The following is a 20918-nucleotide window of genomic DNA, read 5'->3' as shown; positions in this document are numbered from 1 at the left end:
CAACTTAGAGTGAGAAGCATTTTAGGACATTTCTTCAAATACAAAGTCAATTAGCTATTTTAACAATAGATGAGGCTAACATTAGAGCCAAAATGACAAGCATTCAAGCTACCCTCACCCCACATATGGACATAATGCACAAGGAGCCAGGCTATGGTAAAATTCTACTAAAAAAAGATCCCAATCTTTCTACTTTAGATGGTCTAGTACACCTTGTTGCCAAGCTTGCAATCCAAATTAAGTCATTAGATGTTGTATGTGATAACTGGGATGCAACTTTAAGGATAATAATGGATTTCCATAAATCCTTTTTGGACAAACACACCACAAGTGTATAGCCCATTTGACAAGTTTCAAAAAGGGGGAGAAATATAATATGGGGGGAGTATGAACAAAAGGGAGAGAAATAAGAAAGGGGGATCTTAGAAAAAGAGATATGAATAAGATAAAAGGGGGAGATATACATTTTTTGGGGAGAAAGTAGCAAAAGAGATAGATATAAACTAAGAGAGAGCATGTCAGATGAAAGAGCATGAGTTACACAATACATTGAAGTCAAAGTGAGTCAGTGCATACACATTTTACTCAAGGAGGAGCATAGAATTTTGGATACAATACAGACATATTAACTTAGGGGGAGTTATCAAATTTTGAGGTATGAAAGTTAGTGTAACATTTTGTATATAAGTCGAGTTGTGAATATGTTATGCTCAAGAAATTAAGGATAATATTGTATATTCAAGTGTATTTGACACTCATGTCAAAGGCAAAGATTGTTGATCTTGGATTGGTTTTGACAAGTGAGTTTCAACACACTTAAGCCATTTACTCAATTCATGCCAAACTAGTATTACATGTCAAGCACAACATTTAAATATTAGACCATTTCAAGTTGCAATGAGTGCCAAGTCACACTCAAGTAGATAGACCATGCTCAGTGATTCAAGACCTGACTAAATAGTGGATTCTGAGTAATGCAAGTATCGAGTCATAGTATAAGGATTAGTGCATGCCAAACATCAGAGACTGCATATGCCAAGTGACACAGTTTTGACATATTTGTTTGTAATGGAACAAACAAATATGTAAACCATTTTTTAGCCAACTTGAGATTGTATTTTGATATTTTGAAGATAAGGAAAAATCTCTATTTGGATTCCTTATGTAATTACATGTAGCCAATAAGAAAATGGGAAGGATTAAGTGGCAAAATGGATGAATCTTAGCTGTAGATTAATACCTAACCCTAAGAGACCTAAATTTTCTTAAGGAGGGAAAAGCCCTAAACCCTATATAGGTAGAGGAGTGAAACAATTCATTATATATATATATCACTCCAATTATACAAATTACAAATTCGGCTACACTACAAGTTAACACAAATATTACAAAGTCAGCCCACATGAAGACACTCAAGTTCTAAAGATTGACTTAGTGAGGTTTTGATACTTGGCATCCACTATCAATGCTCGGCATTGTTATGCACTCGGTAGATGTAGAAACTTGATTGATACTAATCACTTCCAAGTAGTCTTGAACTTGGTCTACAATGGTGACTTGGTAGATACCGTGAAACTTGTCATATAAACTGAATCACTTATTTACCATGACATGGCTCGGTAACATTCTCACCTCAAGCTTGATATAAACTAGGTCACTTGGTTAACACTAAAGAGCTCAATTAATACTGGACTCACATGACATACATTGTGAACTCAGTGAACACTACACAACTTAACTTGTACTAGTAAACTTAGTAGACACTGAGATGCACGGTTTACACTACTAATCTTCACTGTAACTATAACTACTTAGTAACCACTAAGATTTTTCCAAAGGACTCAGTAGCAACTGTAGAAGTTGGTGACAACTAAAATACTTGGCAAACACTGTGAACTATACAATAAGCTTAGTAGTTATTCATAGTCTAAATAAATGTGTGTCACTAATAAAAAACTTGAATAATATGTCAACAATCTTTCCCTTTGACATTAGTGATAAAAATTCTTATCAACCACAACTGAATTCAAAAAGTTTCCTGAATACCTTTTATGCATCACCATGTGATACTAGCTTAGTAGAGTATACTATTTTTGAGATTTTTCAAAATTGATTTTGTAGGATATATATTTGTGCATGGTAAAGTTCTTTCATACAATATGTTATACATCTTCTTGCTATATACAACATATCTTTCTATACATTTCTCCCCCATCACTTTTACAACTTATTACATTTTCTCCTTCATAACATATGTCTTTCTCCCTACATATATCTTTCTCCCCCTTTTTGACATTAATGCCAAAGATTTATTCTATTTATTTACATAGTAACACCAAAATGAGATAAAAATTATAAATGTATGTTGAGAATTATCACCAAGGTTTTATCCCAATTATCTTGTAGGACCTTGCATGTGTGAAGTGCAATTTGGACTTTTGCTGACAATTCTATCATATGATCTGCAATGGAGAAGTTATTATCATGGATGAGAGTTTTTGAATGTATAATATGTTTCTATAGTGCACCCATGATAGGAAGAATCATATTTTGTATATCTACTAGTGTGGATCTAATCCTTGCTTCTTTGCTAAGCAATTTTGCTTGCATATCTAAAAAAAATCTTATCCTTTGAAAATGTGTAGAGCTTGAACTAGGGTCAAGTTGCAGCTACTGAGCACTAGCTTAAAAATGTTTAGCTATTTAAGAAAATTTGTCCTTTATTTCTTTAATAAACTTGAAAACATCACATAACTTTCCAAAAAGTGATGACACATTTGTACAAGATGTTTCTAAGTTTCCCAAAATTGTAGAAAGTTCTACCTGATAAATGGCTATCTATTGAGCAATGTGCTCTAGCACTTTATTATCAAACTTCTTCTCTACTTTTTGCACTAACTTATCTTGTCCCTCTGTATCTTCATGAAATTTCTATACTGCCTCTACTAGATACAAAATTGGCTGAGAAGAGTTAACCTCAATACCTATGGCTTCTTCCAAAATGTTGTTTGCATCTTCAATTATCTTGAATTACTCATCTCTCTCCTCTCTTAGTCTTTGTTGTTTGGCCTTCTCCTAGAGGAATTGACCAAATGACTACATTTGGTCTGGGGTAAGCTTAGAAATGTCCCAATTTGGGATTACAATTTCCTCATCTAAATCAATTTCTTCCTCTGGCTCTTTTCATTTTCCCTAAAATTTAGAGCTCGATTGAACCTTGGGCTCAACTTTACTTAATGCTAGTGTGCTCAGAATAGTAACAATTGTAGACATACTCGAACTAGCTATAAAAATTGATATTTTGCTTATTGAAGGAATATTTATAGAAATACCTAAAGAATCCAAAATTGATGTACTTAAAACTAAAGTTCTCAAAATTGAATTTATTGACTTGGTTGATGAAGCAAGAGTCTGTAGCTTGGTAGATGAAGTGGAGGTCACTTATATCAATGATGTGCTAAGTTGAGTAAGAGCAAAGAGTGATTGGATGTTTGGATTGGCATTGGTGGCCATAATCAAACTTGTTGGGGCTATCTCTATGCTTGATATTGTCACTAGTTTTCTTGGAGAGTGAGGAAGTGAAGCAATGACTACTATAGCTATCTTAACTAGATCAGTCTCATCATCTTTATTTTCTTCCTTAGTAGCCTCTTTCTTTTGATCCTCTTTATCTTCTTCATTGTCAAAATGAGATACTTCTTCAACATTCTCTTCTTCATCTTTCTCCTTATCTTCTTCATCATCAGCATCTTTAACATTAACTAGAAAATCACTTGGTTTATGTAATAGGTAGATATTCTTCCAAGTAATTGTTGCATTCCTTACAACATGTTCAATGTCTTTAATCAAAACTAGACAACTATTAAACTTCAGAGTCAATTTTTCTTCATTTGTCTTTAGTGACTCTTTTACCTCTGCATCTGATATGCTCGGTAATAATTGCCTCAATGTTTTCCCATATATGTCTGGAAATTTTCATAGAAAAATTCCATCTTGGCTTTATTTTCTCCAACAAATCATTAGGAATTTGAGATGCAATCTGATCAGGAGAGTACTTCGACTTACCCATCTTATCCATCACTAGATCTTCAATTTTCTTCTACTCCTCTACTGTCACAATTTCATACTTTAATGATTTAAATTTTTTTATTCTGGCTCCTATGTCAAGATCTTTTAATCTATCTTGGAAGTTGGGTAAAGGTTTTCTAAATACAATGTCTCCTCATTCCTTCTCAAATTTCTTCCTTCAAGATATCCTTGTGAAAACTATAGTGGATGGCTTTTAGGGCTTGGTGATAATCACTTTGCCTTTCTTCCTTAATGGCTCTTCTTCCTTAGATTCTACCTTATCCTCTACTTCCACATCCTCTTCTTCCTCATCTTCTCCTTTTTGCTATGTTAAAAAAAGGGTAGAACTGGTTTTCAATTTAGCAATCCTCTTCTTTCCTTCGTTCACCACCTAAGGAAGCTTTATTTCAAGTTCAATCCTGGCTTTTGCTTCATCATATGTTCCAAAATATGTAGCCTTAGGATAAACTGGCTCATTAACAAGGGCTTCAATGATGTCTTCAATTTCATCAATATTAACCTCATAACCAAGAGGATTTACCCACACAATTCTAGGCTTAACTACCTAAATGTAAACTTTGTCACAATCTACCATGAAACATACATCATCCTTATAATCTTCAACTAGTTTCTTGGGGATCCAAAAAATATTGTTCATTTTCTCTTTGAAAGCATCAAAATAATTTTCCATAATACTATTGTAATTTTCACCCATTTCAACAATAAACTCATTTATCTGATATAACACAGGCGCATCTTTTCTCCACACAACAATGCCTTTTGAAGGGAAGAATTTTTGAGCATTAAATAATAAACAAGCTAACAAGGAACCAAACTTACATGGGTTATTCTTTGAAGTCGTTATGCTTTCCATGTTTTTGTTGAACTATTTCAACAATAGCTCGGCAAGGTTGAAGGATAAGTTGTTCTTTACCACCTTATATGCCAAGTCCATAGCTTCACATGACACACTATCCAACCTACTAGAGTTGTATATCTTGTGTACAATGACATAAATACCAAACTTCAATTCTATATCATAAACACTACTGATTTCCAGTCATATGTCATTTCATTTAGCTAGGGTTTTCTTTTCAAGTTTAGCCTGACCTACAATTTTTGTCATTTTGGCTTTGGCTAACATTGGGAGGCCAATGATTTGATGAATTATCTTCCTTGTGATCAACACTAGTTGTTTCAACCATAACTAACTATTATGCACCCAACTAAGGATAAACCTAATCCATTTAACTTGAAATATGTAGACCTAAGGCATCATCTTTCTCCAATGTACCAATTTCTTGAATAACAAATTTGAAATGAGTGTGAATATCATTGATCAAAAGTACCTTTGGAGGGATTTGAGATTGTGCACCACTTAGATCTAGGGTTTTGGCAATCATAGGAGTGAGCTTGAAATCCAGTGCTTTCCATTCCACTCCACAAACCAACATGTCAGATCCTCAATTGACCTTGCTACTACTAGATGTCATCTTCACTCGGTAGGATTTGAGGGAATTCAAAAAATTTCATTGGAAATTTTCTCAAATCACTTGGAAGCTTTGAAGGTTGCACTTTCACAATAGCACTCAAAATTTCATGGTAAGAAATGACTTTAATTTCATTCTTCCTATTAAATTTTTTACATAAATGCTCGATATGAAAGATAGATCAACTGACATCATCTTGACATATTGTCATCCACTATGCTTTCTTTGAATACTCAACAAAGACTTCGTGACTTAGTAACCATAAGCTTTTTTATCACTCTTGACCTTTCTAAGTAGATTGTTTTGTCATTTGGAAACTGTATGGAATTTTAGTTCCTCCCAAATTTTCCTGGTATGATCTATGACCTAACCTCACTTGACAAAGAAGGTAGCTCAGTAGACACTAGTAACCTTTTATTTGGTGATCCCTTTGTATCTTGAATACTGATATGGATCATTCTTCTCTTCCTATCTGGAACTATCTTGGATATCTTCTTTGCTAGCCTACTTCTAGTTTCCCTTTGAGAACTTAAGTAGAAATGGTAGTCACCAAATTCTTGAGTGACTTGATCATCATTACTTGGACTTGTATCCTCGGTAGACTTAGCAACCCACTACTGTCTCATATGTTTTCAAATGTTATTAGCTTTTTCCTTTTTCTCATCTTCAATTCTGCCAGTATTCATGCAATTCTTGGCAAGATTACCAAGTTATATACAAATAACATCTTTTATTAGTGTCTCTTTTCCTCAAATGATGCTTTACATAATTTATTCCAATGTGTCCAAATTCTCCACAATAATAACATATGCACTAGGTGTTGTAGTCCCAAGCAAATATTGCTTTCACAAATTTTTTTGTTGGATTCAATACCTTGGTTTTGCATTCTGATTACTTGTGTCCATGTTTCTTACATTTATGACATTTGCCTTTGCCTTCAAATCTTGGTTTCTCTTTGCATTCATTAGCCTTATGACCATGCTGATTGCAATTGTAGCATTTTTCATTGAATTTTTTTCATCCATTACTCCAACATTTGTTTGATGTATGACCTATCTTACCACAGTGATTATAAGTAGGTCTTTGGTTCTTTTGAGCTCCTTGCTTGGATGATTCTCCTTCTTCTGTATATCCAATTCCTAATTTTTCTTTTTGTCTATAAATTTTTTTCCCATTCAATTGATTTATGTCTTCTTGTGATTTCATCATTCTTTCATTGATTTGCCTCTCAAAATTTAGATCATTTCACAATCTTTCATTTTCAGATCTTAGCCTCATGATTTCTTCATTTGCATACGAGAGCTGATCAATAAAGTTTGCTTGCTGAAGGGATTGGTTCTCAATTTCATTGTTTCTTCCATCTATTTCTTCTTTTATCTTGTTTTTCTATTCTACGACTTCACATAACCTCACTAACTGAATTTCTTGTTCTCTTCTTAGTTTTCTTACTTCTTCTTGTAGGGAACCATTATTTTCTAGGAGTTCTTTGATTTCTTCATTGGCCTCATCTAAATTTCTTGAATGAAGGTCTTCAATTATTTCTTCAATGTAGAGATGATTGTTCATTTGAATTTCAACTTCTTTTCTTCTTTTTAGGGATTGAGAAAGTTTCTCCTTTGCTTTCTTGAGTTGGGCAATGGCCATTTCCAAGTCTAGCTTCTCATAGTCAATAGCCTTGTCAAGTCTGAATATCTCCATTGCCTTTATCTTTTCTCAATTTGTTAAGCTTTTTCCTAAGAACCACAATGTTGTAATACCAGTTTTTGGAAATACTCAAGACCAAGCTAAGTTACTAAGAGGGGAGGGTTGAATTAGTCACTTCTAAAACCTCAACAATTTAAATTCTTAATCCAACATTCCAATTAGCATATAATCCATCACATATAATATGTTCGACTTGTATGCATTAGAAATTGAAAACAAGAAAGAATTTATAACACTATGACATAAAGACTTGATGACCCAGAAACCTTCCAAATAGAAAGTAAAATTGGAGTGGGGATGATACCCACAACTTTAGTACTGTAGTATAAAGTTAGCCTATTAAAGATTACATTGATCACTTCTGATGATCTACCCTATTAGGAGCAATAAGGACTACTAGGTCCACCTTGTGAAAGGATTTACAAACATAAAATTAAGTATGCACTTAGTAAAGACATTTACAAAAGATTGTTAGGTCTACCTTGTGAAAGGATTTGATTGATCCACCTATCAGGATGAAATGGTAGATGATTTCTGATCTAGAACTTGGTTTGTTGAATGCGATTCTTTTAAGTACTAATCATGTTACTATGATTGATATGACTTTGTTGCTCCTTATACAATTGTAGCCTTTGTACAATCCACTCTTTCTACTTTTCTCTAATTGCATTCACATTCTTATTTTATTTCTTACACACTTAGATATGATACAATTAATTACATATATATCAATCCAATTATACAAATTAAAATTTTGGCCACACTACAAGTTAACACAAATATTGCAAAATCAGCCCACATGAAGACACTCATGTTTAGAAGATTGACTTAGTGAAGTTTTGATACTTGGCATCCATTGTCAATGCTTACCATCATCATGCACTCGTGTGAGACCTTGCTCCGACCCATCATAGCATAGTTGATACATTATTATTTTTAAACTCATGACTCGATATGTCGAGACACTATCAAAAACATTGAACATTATTATGTTATTTTATATTGTGTGATGTGTTACTTTTAGATATTTGATTTTGTCATTTAATGCTTTATGAACATGTATACTGATGAAGTAAGTGAATGCATAATTAACACTTTGATTATGCAATTTTTATCATTGAGAATATGAGTAGAATGAGATAAACAACAAACTATTTGAAAGATGCATGTTTTAATTTATGTGATTTCCCTAATACATTATTTACATATATGCATGTGATTTTCTTAAGCTATTGATGTGTTCAATGAGTGTGCAAGATATTTTAGCTAGGAAATCTAATGAAGAAACAAAAGTAAATCCTATGTATTGTTTGTGGAAACCAAGCTTACATCTGATGAAAGATGCAAACCCTATTGTTTGTATTTTATTTGTATTGTGAGTTGAATGAATGTATCATTCTATAATCAGTAAATGTTAATGTTTTGTAAAAGTGATTTTTTAGTGTCACTTGACACTCATGAATTGTATACGCATTCCAACATGATAGTTAGGGTTAACTGAGTAACCTAAAGATCTAAGTGAGGCTAGGTTAATGACCTTTTTACTAATCAGTTAGTAATTGAGGTTAATTACCCTAATTAGGATTAGTGAGTAATTTGCATTTTTGATGGTTGTTAGAAAGTCCTAAAATTTTTCTAGATTTTGATAGGTCCCTAATTAATCCTAAAGGCCTTAAATCATGAAATCTAAGTACCCAAGAGATATGGGTACAAGTTGGAGGCATTTTTCACCCCCCTGGCACCTTTTATTCTCTCTTATGGTCACTCAAAAACCCCATTTTTTCTTTATTGCGAAAATTGAATGATTTCATCATGGGTTGGATAACTTTAACTCCACCTTGAGGTTAGCCTTGTGTCTAATTAAGTTAGAATACTCTAGAACATTTTGGCAAGTCGGGGAGTTATTGCTTTTTAGAGTAGTTGAGTTTAGAATCTTATTTAGAGGTAATTTTGAGAGGGTTTTGAGTGTTTAGCCAACCTCTAGTTTTAGAGGGGAATTCAGAATTGAATGAGAAAGAGAAGGAAGGGGTTGCTCATCTCAAATTTGTTCATTTTCCATAATCTCAATTTTGAAGGTAGTAATATTTCAACTTATTTTGTTCATGTTGTGCTTCATGTTTCAATTTTATTGTATATGTATGTTTTTGTGTGTGTTGATTATGTTTTGGGAGGGATTGAAGTAGGTTTTCTTGAATGGTTTTTCATTAAATTTTCCTTTGATTTTTGATGGGATTGTATGAGTTGTATTGGCATTACTCACTCTCACAAGGAAGGTCTTTAGTTGGACTCTAACAATGTACAACCTCTTCTCAGGATGAGAAGAGGGAGAGAGGGTAGGGTGTTATGGGTCCCTACTTGTCAGGACCAACCACATATGAATTTTGGAATGTAACATTGGAAGAATAGAAGTTCTTGAGTTTTAGCCCGAAAAGGGCACCTATTTTGGTGTTGTGTTTGATATCTTCCCTTGGAAAAATCCACCTTCTCCTTAGTCTTGTTCAATGATGAACCTATTATGCAAACTTGAGATGGGAGTGAATGTTTGATTTTGTCTTCATGTTATGATTGGTTGTCTACTGAACATTTTTTGTTCTCTCCATGATCACCATGATGTATTGCAAAATTATTAATGGATCCCTTGTTAAGGGCCAAGAAGGAAATTTAGAATTGTATTGGATTTTAATTATGGTAGCAATTTTTTCCCTCGAGATAATATCCTCTGTAAAAATGTTACATTTAAACTTATTGTTGAAGTGGCAACAATGTCAAATTTTCTTATTGGTTATTTCCCGGTGGAGCCTTTGAATCAGGTAGTTTAATAGAGAAAGAGATTGAGTAATATTCTTGCATTTGAGTTCTTCTTGTAATTCAGTTATATGCATGTTGTATTGAAAAATAAAATAATGTTACACAATTATGCAAATTTTAAGTTCAAACATGTTAAGGAAAACTTGATATGGTTGGAACTTCGATTCAATTTCATGCTTATTAGGAAAGCAAATAAATCTTACATTGTTGTTAAAACAGATTATTCAACCCCTTGGTTAAACTAAGCATTTGGTAATTTGAGTTAGTGAAAAAATATATAAACCCCCACCCTGTTATAAAAATAAATTGATTGGAAAATCCATACTTAGCAAAAATATGGACATGAAAAAAAATTCACTTCCAAGAGCAAAAATGCTCACTGCATTTTGTATGGGGAGAAAGATTAATTGCCTTTCCTACAACAAAGCATCTAAAAGATTATGTTAATATTCTTTTTGAACTTATTAATATTAAATAATTAAATGAAAAGAAAAGAAAAATATTATTAATACTTTTTACAATATCCTAAATATCCTATAAGTCTTACCAAACAAACTTTTAACAATAAATTTCCCCTTTGTATCCTAAGTGGGTTGGCTAAGTGGGGTAGGATGGTGGTAGTTAGGAGTTAATGTAATAAATGTAGATTTTTAATTTTTAATTTTTTCTGGTTAATATTTTTTTTTTGTTATTATATTATGTTAGTAGATGAAGTATTACTTAGTAATGATTAGTTAGTTAGAATTTAGGAATTAGTGGATGATAAGTTAGTATTGATTAAAGTGCTATTAGTATTTGTTACTTCAGATTAGTTTTTTATTTTATTATTAAAGTTGTTTTATTAATTAGTTTTGATTTATTAGTAATTTAATTACTTTGTTTTAAGTATTAGTATATTTTAAATTATAATTGTTTTTAAACTATAGTTAGTGTTAATGTAGATTAATTTAGTGTTATAATAGTAGTGTAGTATATGTTAGATTAATAGATAATGTTTTTTTTTTGTTTTATTATTTAGTTGTATTTAGTTAATTTATATTGTTATTATTATTGGAAATGTTTTATTTCTAATAAATTATAGGTTTAAATAAAATTGTAATTAGAATAAATTTTAAATAAAGTTGAATTATGGATGTAATGTTATATGAATTAGAAGTTCTTTTTATTTCAAATGTTTCAAAATAATTAGTTCAGTAATTATTTAAATGGTTATCCAAATGATTTAAATATTTTTAAAGTAATTAAAAGTTTTAATGAGTTTAACCTTTTAATTAAGTTAAATTAGATTGTTTAATTTATTATTCAATTTAATAATGAAAGTTTCATTAAAAAAGCTATTCCTGCATGTTGTGTTTAATATCTAAGAGGTAGTCTTAGATTTTGATGGGGAAACAATTATCTTCTTCGCAACATCCCCATAGTCTTAATCTAGTAAATGAAGCATAGTAAACTTTTTCAAAACCCCTTAACAAACTTATTAGTTTTATTAATCTTTTAAAAAAAAATAATGTGTTTTTTTGCCCACATATTTTGGGTAGGACATTTTGGTATCAAAGCCCATGTTTCAACACTAGGAACCTAACACCATTATGCTTCTAAAACTCAATCTAAAGTTTAAATTGTGTAGGATGTCTCCCATTACACAAAGTAACTGACAAGGCAGAGGTCGTAGGGTGAGAGGTGGTAGAGTGAAATAGGAGGATGGACCACCACCACCACCTCCAACACCACTTCCACCAACACCACCACCACCGAACTCAAACCAAAATATTTTGAATGCCCTTCAAAAATTGATTGGTGTAGTACAATAGAGGCTACCACCTATAGTACAACCAGGGTAGCAAATTGTCAAAGTGGAAGCAAAGGGACCTAGAGGAGGCAGGCCTAGTGGTAGAGAGAGGAGTAGGAGTCCCCCACCAAGGCAGGTAGAGGGACAGGGTTGGCATGAGGGTGAGTTGATCCATTAGAGAGGACCACCACTCAATCGACCTCCTAGACATGTAGGAGATGATATCAAGAGGTCGATACGACTCTAGCAACTAAGAGGAGATGCCTCCAATTGGTGCCATCAGGAGGAGACTATAGGAGGAGTGGGGATGGATACCCTCATATGGGAGTCATTCTTGGAGAGATTCTGAGAGAGGTACCTATTCGAGCACTTCTAACAAAAGTAGATTGAAGAATCTCATTCTCTATATCAGAGGGGTCTCATAGTAGCTCAATATGAGAGTAGATTTCTCGACTTCCTTCCATATGTTTAATACATAAAGGATGAGAAATTGTGAGTACATTGTTTCATCATGGGACTAAATTTCTCACTCTAGGGTCTAGTCCATTTGGCCTTCCCTACCACCTTCAGATAGGTAGTGGAGATAGCACTAGTTGTTGAGGATACTCAAGATAGATAGGAGTCACAAGATTGGTCTTAGAACCAAAATTCTACCCAATAGAAACCCCCTTGGAAAGGGAATCAGAACTATACAATAGGGTTCTCTAAGGGCCAATAGTCTCAACAGTAGAAACCATAGCAGTAACATCAAAATCCCTCACAAGGTTATCAGGGATCCTTTCCAAGCAGTGGTAGTCACAAGGTCCCAAATAGGATTAGAAAGTAAAGGCCCCACAATCATAGTCAGTGAAGATTCTACAGTCTTCTAGGGGTGGATATAGTGGATCTAGTAGGTTAGGAGACCCACAACAATCTGGATCATAAGGTGCATTATCTTATACCAAAGGACCATGCTATACTTATGGTGGCATGGGTCATATAGCTAGAGAGTTTCCATAGGGACAATCATATAGTGGTCAAAGAGGGGATTTTTCAATGTCAACTGTTGGTGACATGGGTAGATCACATAGATTTTTTGCAGTGGTTGACAACTACCAAGTTACACATCAATTATTGAGGCTACAAGAATAATACAAGGTAGTATGGTTGATGTTTTATTTTATTCTAGAGCTACTGACTCATTTATATCTCAATATGTAGTGGAGAATTGCAAGCTAGTGGTAGTTAGATAGGATGTCAGTTGGGAAGTAGATTTAGCCTCAGGAGCCAAAGTGTCAGTTAGTTCCATGGTGCATAATTTCTTGATTTAGATTGATGACATGTCCATGATGTTTGATTTACACATTATCCCTCTAGGTTCTTATGATGTAGTAGTCCTTGGCATGGATTGGCTTCATGCCCACAACACCAAGATGGATTGTCAACAAAAGAGGGTAGAATGTGTGGATGTGTTTGGGATCTCTAGAGTGATCTTTGAGATAAAGAGACATGTATCCCTTCATATGATTTCAGCTATGCAGTTTAGATAGTGCATGTGTAAGGGATGTCAATTATACATTATCACCATTAGTGACAAAGAGGAATATTCAGAGGGAGAGCCATCCCTCGATGATTTTCTAATCATATACTAGTTTGCAGATGTGTTTCCTTCAGAGCTCCCTAGTATGCCTCCACCTAGAGTAGTGGACTTTCATAGTGATCTTGTGCTAGGAACCAAGCCAGTATTAAGAGCATTGTACATGATGACTACTCATGAGCTCAATGAACTAAAGGCTCAATTGGAGGAACTCTTAGAGAAGGGGCATATTTGACCTAGTGTGTGACCTTGGGGTGCATCAATGATCTTTGTAAATAAGAAGGATGGATCACTTAGGTTGTGTATTGATTATCGATAGTTGAACAAAGTAACCATCAAGAACCAATATCCTCTTCCCAAAATCAATGATCTCTTTGATTAGTTGCAGGGTGCCCAAGTATTTTCAAAGATTGATCTAAAGTCAGGTTATCATCAATTGAGGATTGTGGATAGTGATATCCCCAGGACTACATTTTATATGAGGTATGGTCACTATGATTTCACCATGGTACCATTTGGCTTCATGAATGCTCTAGTTGTATTCATGAGCCTCATGAATGGAGTATTCTATACATTTTTGGATAAGTTTGTGGTCATTTTCCTTGATGAAATTCTGATATATTCTCATGATGAGAAGGAGCATGAGAAGCACTTGAGACAAGTATTGTAGAAGTTGAGATAGAATCAGTTGTTTGGCAGCTTGTCAAAGTTTGCATTCTACAAACCTAAGATACATTATTTGGGTCATGTCATATGAGGTGATGGTGTCTCAATAGACCCATCAAAGATTAGGGCCATCATGGATTGGCCATCACATCTCTTCAAAAAAAGGGGAAAAAGTATGATTGGACAAAGAAGTGTGATAGAGCATTTCAAGAGCTCAAGAGAGCCCTCATGAGTGCACAAATCCTAGTAGTGCCAAATCCTTCTATAGATTTTTTGGTGTGCACGGATGCATCTATTGATGGTATAAGGGTAGTCCTTATGTAGGATGGACAACCTATTTTCTTCGAGTCTAGAAAGTTGAAGACTTAGAAACTTAATTACCCTACTCAAAACCTAGAACTTGCAGTAGTTGTTCAAGCCTTGGTATGGTGGTGACACTTCCTTCTCAGTCATAGATTCGAGCTTCATTCTAACCACTAGAGCTTATAGTACATATTTACTCAACCGAACCTTAATGGTAGGAAAAGAAGGTGGATGGAGTTTCTTTGTGAGTATGATTTCAATGTTCATTACATCAAGAGAAAGGACAATGTGGTTGCAAATGTCTTAAGTAGAAGGCACCATGAGCTTTCATCTATGATTACTTGCACTAACTTGAGAGAGTGGATCCTATAGCACTTGACAGCAGATGATCTTTATGCTAAATTTGGTCAGATAGTGCATTCTTAGAGACCCTTAGAAGGGAAGTATTCAGAGTATTCCTTAGAGTTCAATGGAATTTTTCATCATAGAAGACATATGTATGTACCTTCCATTGGGGGTTTGTGCAAGCTCATTATACTTGAGGCTCATAGGGCACCTTATGTAGTGCACCCTGGTGTTAAGAAGTTACATGTAGATCTAAGATAGTTGTATCACTAGCTAGGTATGAGAGTGTAGATTGCCAACATTGTTGCGAGATGCCTTAAATGTCAGAGGGTGAAGGCAGAGTACCATCATCCTGATGGGCTTCTTCAACCTCATGAGATTGCAGAGTGGAAGTGGGAAGCTATATATATGGATTTTATTGTTGGGCTCCCCATGTCATCTCACTGCCATGATGCCATTTTGGTGATAGTTGACACATTGACCAAGGTTTCCCATTTCTCACCTGTGCATACTACATACACAGCATGAGACATAGCTCAAGTGTTTTTGCAATACATTGTTAGACTTCATAGTGTTCCCTATAAGATCATCTCCAATATAGATTCACTATTCCCTTCATCCTTTTCGAGAGAGTTGTAGGAAACATTAGGCACTAGATTCAATTTTACTATAGCATACTATCCTCAGATCGATGGTCAGACTGAGTGAGTGAATTAGGTTTTGGAGGACATGTTACATATGTATGTGATGGACCATCAGGTCAAATGGGAGGAATTCTTACATCTTATCAAGTTTTCCTATAATAATGGGCACCATTTTTTCATAGGTATGCTACCTTATGAAGCCTTGTATGGAAGACCATGCAGAATGCCCTTGTGTTGGGATAGGATCAAGGATTGAGTATCTATTGCTCCTCAATTAGTAAATGAGATGGAGTAGCAAGTGACCCTAATTAGATAGTTCCTAAGAGAGGCACATGATAGGCAGAAGAAGTACTGTGATGCAAAGAGGATGGATCAAGAGTATTAAGTTGGAGATAGAGTCTTCTTGAGGGTGCAACTGCACAAGAGTCTAACTTGATTCAGAAAGTGCTCTAAGTTGGCACCTTGGTTCGTTGGACCATTCAAGATCATAGAGAGGATAGGGCCAATTGCATACCATTTAGCTTTGCCACCTAGCTTGTCACACGTTCACGATGTGTTTCACATTTTAGCACTTAGAGGATAAATTTTTGATGAGTCCCATATTATAGATTGGGATGCTTTGTAGGTGGATTAAGATGGCTAGTTAGCACTAGAGCCTATGCATATTATTTCCTGATGGACCCTAGCTCTTCAAGGCTGAGAGATGGACTAGGTTAGGGTCTAGTGGGATTGTTATGATGAAGTGACAACTTCATGGGAGGATGCAGTATGGACGCAATCTCAGTACCCTTATCTTTTTAATGAACTCTAGGAGGAAGTTCATGCCTAGTGGGGGAGAATGTGAGGCCTTGTCCTGACCCATCATAGCATAGTTGATACATTATTATATAGATACTCATGAATCAATATGTTGAGACACTATTGGATACACTAAACATTATTATGTTATCTTATTTTGTGTGATGTTTTACTTTCAAATATTTGATTTTGTAATTTAATTCTTTATGAACATGTATATTGATGAAGTAAGTGAATGCGGTATTAACACTTTGATTCTGCAATTTTAATGATTGAGAATATGAGTAGAATGAGATAAACAACTGATTATTTGAAAGATGGATGTTTTAATTTATGTGATTTTCCTAATACATCATATACATATATGCATGTGATTTTCTTGAGCTACTGATGTGTGCAATGAGTGTGCAGGATATTTTAGCCAAGAAATCTAATGGAGAAATCAAACTGAACCCTATGTACCATTTTTGGAAACTAAGGCTAAATCTAATGAAAGATGAAAACCTCGTTGTTCATATTTTATTTGTATTGTGAGTTGAATGAATGTATCATTCTATAATCAATAAATGTTAATGTTTTATAACAGTGATTTTTCAATGTCACTTGACACTCATGAATTATATATGCATTCCAACATGATAGATAGGGTTAACTAAGTAACTTAAAGATATAAGTCAAAATAGGTTAGTGACCTTTTTTCCAATCAGTTAGTAATCGAGGTTAATTACCCTAATCAAGATTAGTGAGTAATTTGCATTTTTGAAGGTTGTTAGAAAGTCCTAAGATTTTCCTACCTTTTGATAGGTCCCTAATTAATCCTAAAGGCCTTAAATCATGAAATCTAAGTACCTAAGGGGTATGGGTATGGGTTGGGGGCATTTCTCACCCCCTTAGCCTCTTTTGTTGAGTTTTATGGTCACTCAAAAATCTCATTTTTACTTTATTGCGAAAATTGAATGATTTCATTTGGGTTGGATAAGTTTAACTCCACCTTGAGATCAGCCTTATGTCAAGTTGAGTTAGAAGACTCTAAAACTTTTGGGCAAGTGGGGGAGTTATTTCTTTTTAGAGTGGTTGAGTTTAGGATCTTATTTAGAGACAATTTTGAGAGGGTTTTGAGTGTTCACACAACCTCTAGTTTTAGAGGGGAATTCGGGATTGAAGGAGAAGGAGAAGGAAGGGATTCCTCATCTCAAATTTGTTCATTTTCCATAATTCTAATTTTGAAGGTAGGAATACTTCACCTTGTTTTGTTCATGTTGTGCTTCACGTTTCAGTTTTATTGCATATGTATATTCATGTGTGTGTTGAGTATGTTTTGGGAGGGATTGAAGTAGGTTTTCTTGAATGATTTTTTTTTGAATTTTGCTTTAATTTTTAAAGGTATTGTATGAGTTGTATTGGAATTACTCACCCTAGAATAGGGTAGAAGTGGTCATGTACAGTGGAAGGTCTTTAGTTAGACTTTGATAGTGTAGAGTCTTTTCTCAAGATGAAAAAAGGGAGAGAGGGTAGGGTGTTATGGGCCCCTACTCATCAGCACAAACCATGTATGAGTTTTGAAATGTAAGAATGGAATAATAGAAGTTCTTGAGTTTTAGCCCCAAAAGGGCACCTATTTTGGTATTGTGTCTAACAACTCTTATTGGAAAAATTCACCTTCTCCCTAGTCTGGTTCACTGATAAACCTATTGTGCAAACTTGAGATAGGAGTGAATGTTTAATTTTGTCTTCATGTTATAATTGGTTGTCTCCTAGTTATTTTTTCATTCTCTCCATGATCACAATGATGTATTGCAAAATTAATAATGGATCCCTTGTTAAGGGTGTTGAAAATCAGATTGAAAAATCTCATTGTTGTTGAAAATCAAAAAGAGAGTTGTTGTAAAAGAATGTTTTCAATCATTGTTTTGTCATTGATGTCAAACCTACTATTTGTAGGGATGATATTTTTCTTATAAGATCCAAGTACTATCACTTAGTTTATTGATGAATAGGATTTGATCAACAAGATGTAACAAGAGCACGCAAGGGAAAGGTTGAGTTATGATGTTGTAATGATGTGCAAGAATCAGTTAAGAAAATGGTTAAGTAATGTATTGAGGTTGGTCACACTTATAATTATTGGAGGAAGAAATTGTAACAAGGTTGACTACAAAGCTTAAACTAAGATCATTAGTAGGTGTCGAGAAAGTTAGTTGAAGCCAAGCAAATTTTTAGTAGAAGCTGAGTAACAAAAATTTCTAGTGTACCAAGTGATCTTCAAGTGCCGAGCATTAGGAAAAACTTAGTTGATGCTGAGTAACATAGTATGTGTTGAGCACTAGTATTTTAATAGTGCTTAGTTGCTGCATTATTTTCAAAGATGAAAATTTACCAAATCTAAGCTAACATAGTGGTTACATTGAATTTTATGAATGAGTTGGAAGATAAGGATGATGATTTGTTGGTATATAATCCTATGTAAGCCATTTTTGGGTGAATTCTAAGGGATTATTCAAGAAGTTTCTAGAGAAAATAGAATATGGGTTAGATGCAATGAACCCTACCTAATCCATGCAAATTGAAAATTAAAGAATGGAAAAATCAAGTGGGAAATGGAACTCCAAGACTTCTATTTAAGAAGTCATAGACCAAGAAGCAAAGAGTTGCTAATACTATTGTTGCTAAAGTGCCAAACCTACAAAGCAGTTAGAAGGGTGTCAAGAAGAAGACATATAGGAGAAGGAAGAGCACAGAGGCTCTGCTTCTATCAATGGTCATGAAGAGATGATTGCACTGGTACATTGAGTATGGTGACTCAAGAAGACAAAGCTTTAAAGGAGGGAAAGCTATTAAGAGTTGCAGAGATTGAAGGCTAGGCAAGGGTATGAGCTAAGAAGTGATCTGAGATTTGCAAGATAAGTTGTATGTTGTATTCAGGTCAAGATTTTCTAATACTTTCTAGAAATTGTATTAGATAAGAAAATTCTATGGAATTAGGTTGGCCTAACAGCCATTTGTAAATCCTTTAATAGGATGGCATTCCAAGTGAATATTCTAAAGTCCTTTAACTAGGCCCACTTCTAATAGGGTGGTTAAATCCTCTAACAAGGTCACATTTAACAATTTTTTGTAAGCTTTTAATAGGGTAGGCCTTTCACAGGGCATCACTTCAAAAGAAGAGAGAAGTTTCCAAGCTCAAAAAAGAAATCTTTTTTGCATGGTAGAGTCCAATAAAATTGTACCTTGGATCAATAGGTGACTATGCACAAACCTCTATTGGAACAGAACATGTAACTCTAGTAGGACCTCTTACTACAGATGATTTGAACAAAAAGAAGGAACATAACCAAGAAATGTTGGAGATTGCTTCTACACTTAACTATGTAGAATAGGATGATATCAAAGACTATGAAACTACATTCAAGATGTGGAAAACCTTGTAAAAAATCTATGGAGGAGATCAGAATGTTCAGAGAGCAAAGAGAGAAAGCTTAAGATAAAATTTTGATGACATGAACATGGAGGAAGGTGAAAATGCTACTTAGTACACTACAAGGATGAAAGAAGTGGTGAGTGCAATAAGAAGTCTAGGTGGACAATTGGAAGAAGAAATAGCAATTAGCAAATACTTGAGAACTCTACTCCCTATCTATGCTATAACAGTTTTAGCCATCCAAGAGCTGAGGTGTGTACAAGGGAACACACTGACCTTTGAAGGAATAGTTGGAAGACTTATTACGTTTCAGCTATCCAATTTTGACAACTACAGACCTGAGAACCTTGAATCTATTTTCAAGGCCAAGATAACAATAAAAAAGACTGAGGAAACATCAAGCAAGAAAAGAAGAAAAGGAAAACATGCATCCAATGATAGCAACATAGATGAGGAATATGTGGAATAGTTAGAAGCACTACTAGTTAGGAGATTCCATAGAGGTAAAGGAAAATTCAAAGGTAAGCTCCCTATCATATATTTCAATTGCAATGAAGTAGGTCATATAGCTACAAGATATCCACAGAAGAAGAATTAAAAAAAAGGAAACAAGTTCAGGAACAAAAGAGAAGATGATAGCAAAGAGAAAGGCAAGAGATGCTACATTGTTGAAGAGGAATCTGATGAGAATGATGATGAAGTAGTATATGTAGCCATGAAGGATGAATTAGACAAAGATGAAGATGAAGCATCAACATTGGTTACCTATATGAACAAGAATGAAAAGTGGATCATAGATAGTGGATGCTCACATCACATCATAGGAGATAAAAGTAAGTTCATTACCTTTACTCAATATGATGGAAATAGTGTTAGATTTGGTAATGATGCTCCATGTCAAATCAAAGGAAAAGGCTTTATCAAACTTCCAAAGAAAATTTCATGTGATAATTCATACTATGTTGAAGGATTGAACTACAACCTATCAAGTGTATCACAGTTAGGAAATGTAAGTTGCAAAGTTGAATTTAGAAGCAAAACTACCAAGATCTATGATGCTAATGGAAATTTGATAGGAAAGGGTGAAAAAACTAGGAGTAACCTATTTTACCTAGATATGGAAGATGCAACATGTCTTGTTGTTAGACTTGATGATGTGTGGTGTGGCATAAAAGGTTGTGTCATGTTAACTTTGATAATCTGATTAGGATCAGCAAGAGAAAGAAAGTTAGAGGATTTCCCAAGTTGAAGAAACCTGAAAACACAATGAGAAAACAATGTCAACTAGGAAAGATGAATAAGTCTAGTT

The sequence above is a fragment of the Cupressus sempervirens genome, chromosome 5 (genome assembly GCF_028749045.1).
Source record: "Cupressus sempervirens isolate cs-2001-9-10 chromosome 5, ASM2874904v1, whole genome shotgun sequence".
Lineage (NCBI taxonomy): Eukaryota > Viridiplantae > Streptophyta > Pinopsida > Cupressales > Cupressaceae > Cupressus > Cupressus sempervirens.
Note: the sequence above shows the minus strand (reverse complement) of the source record.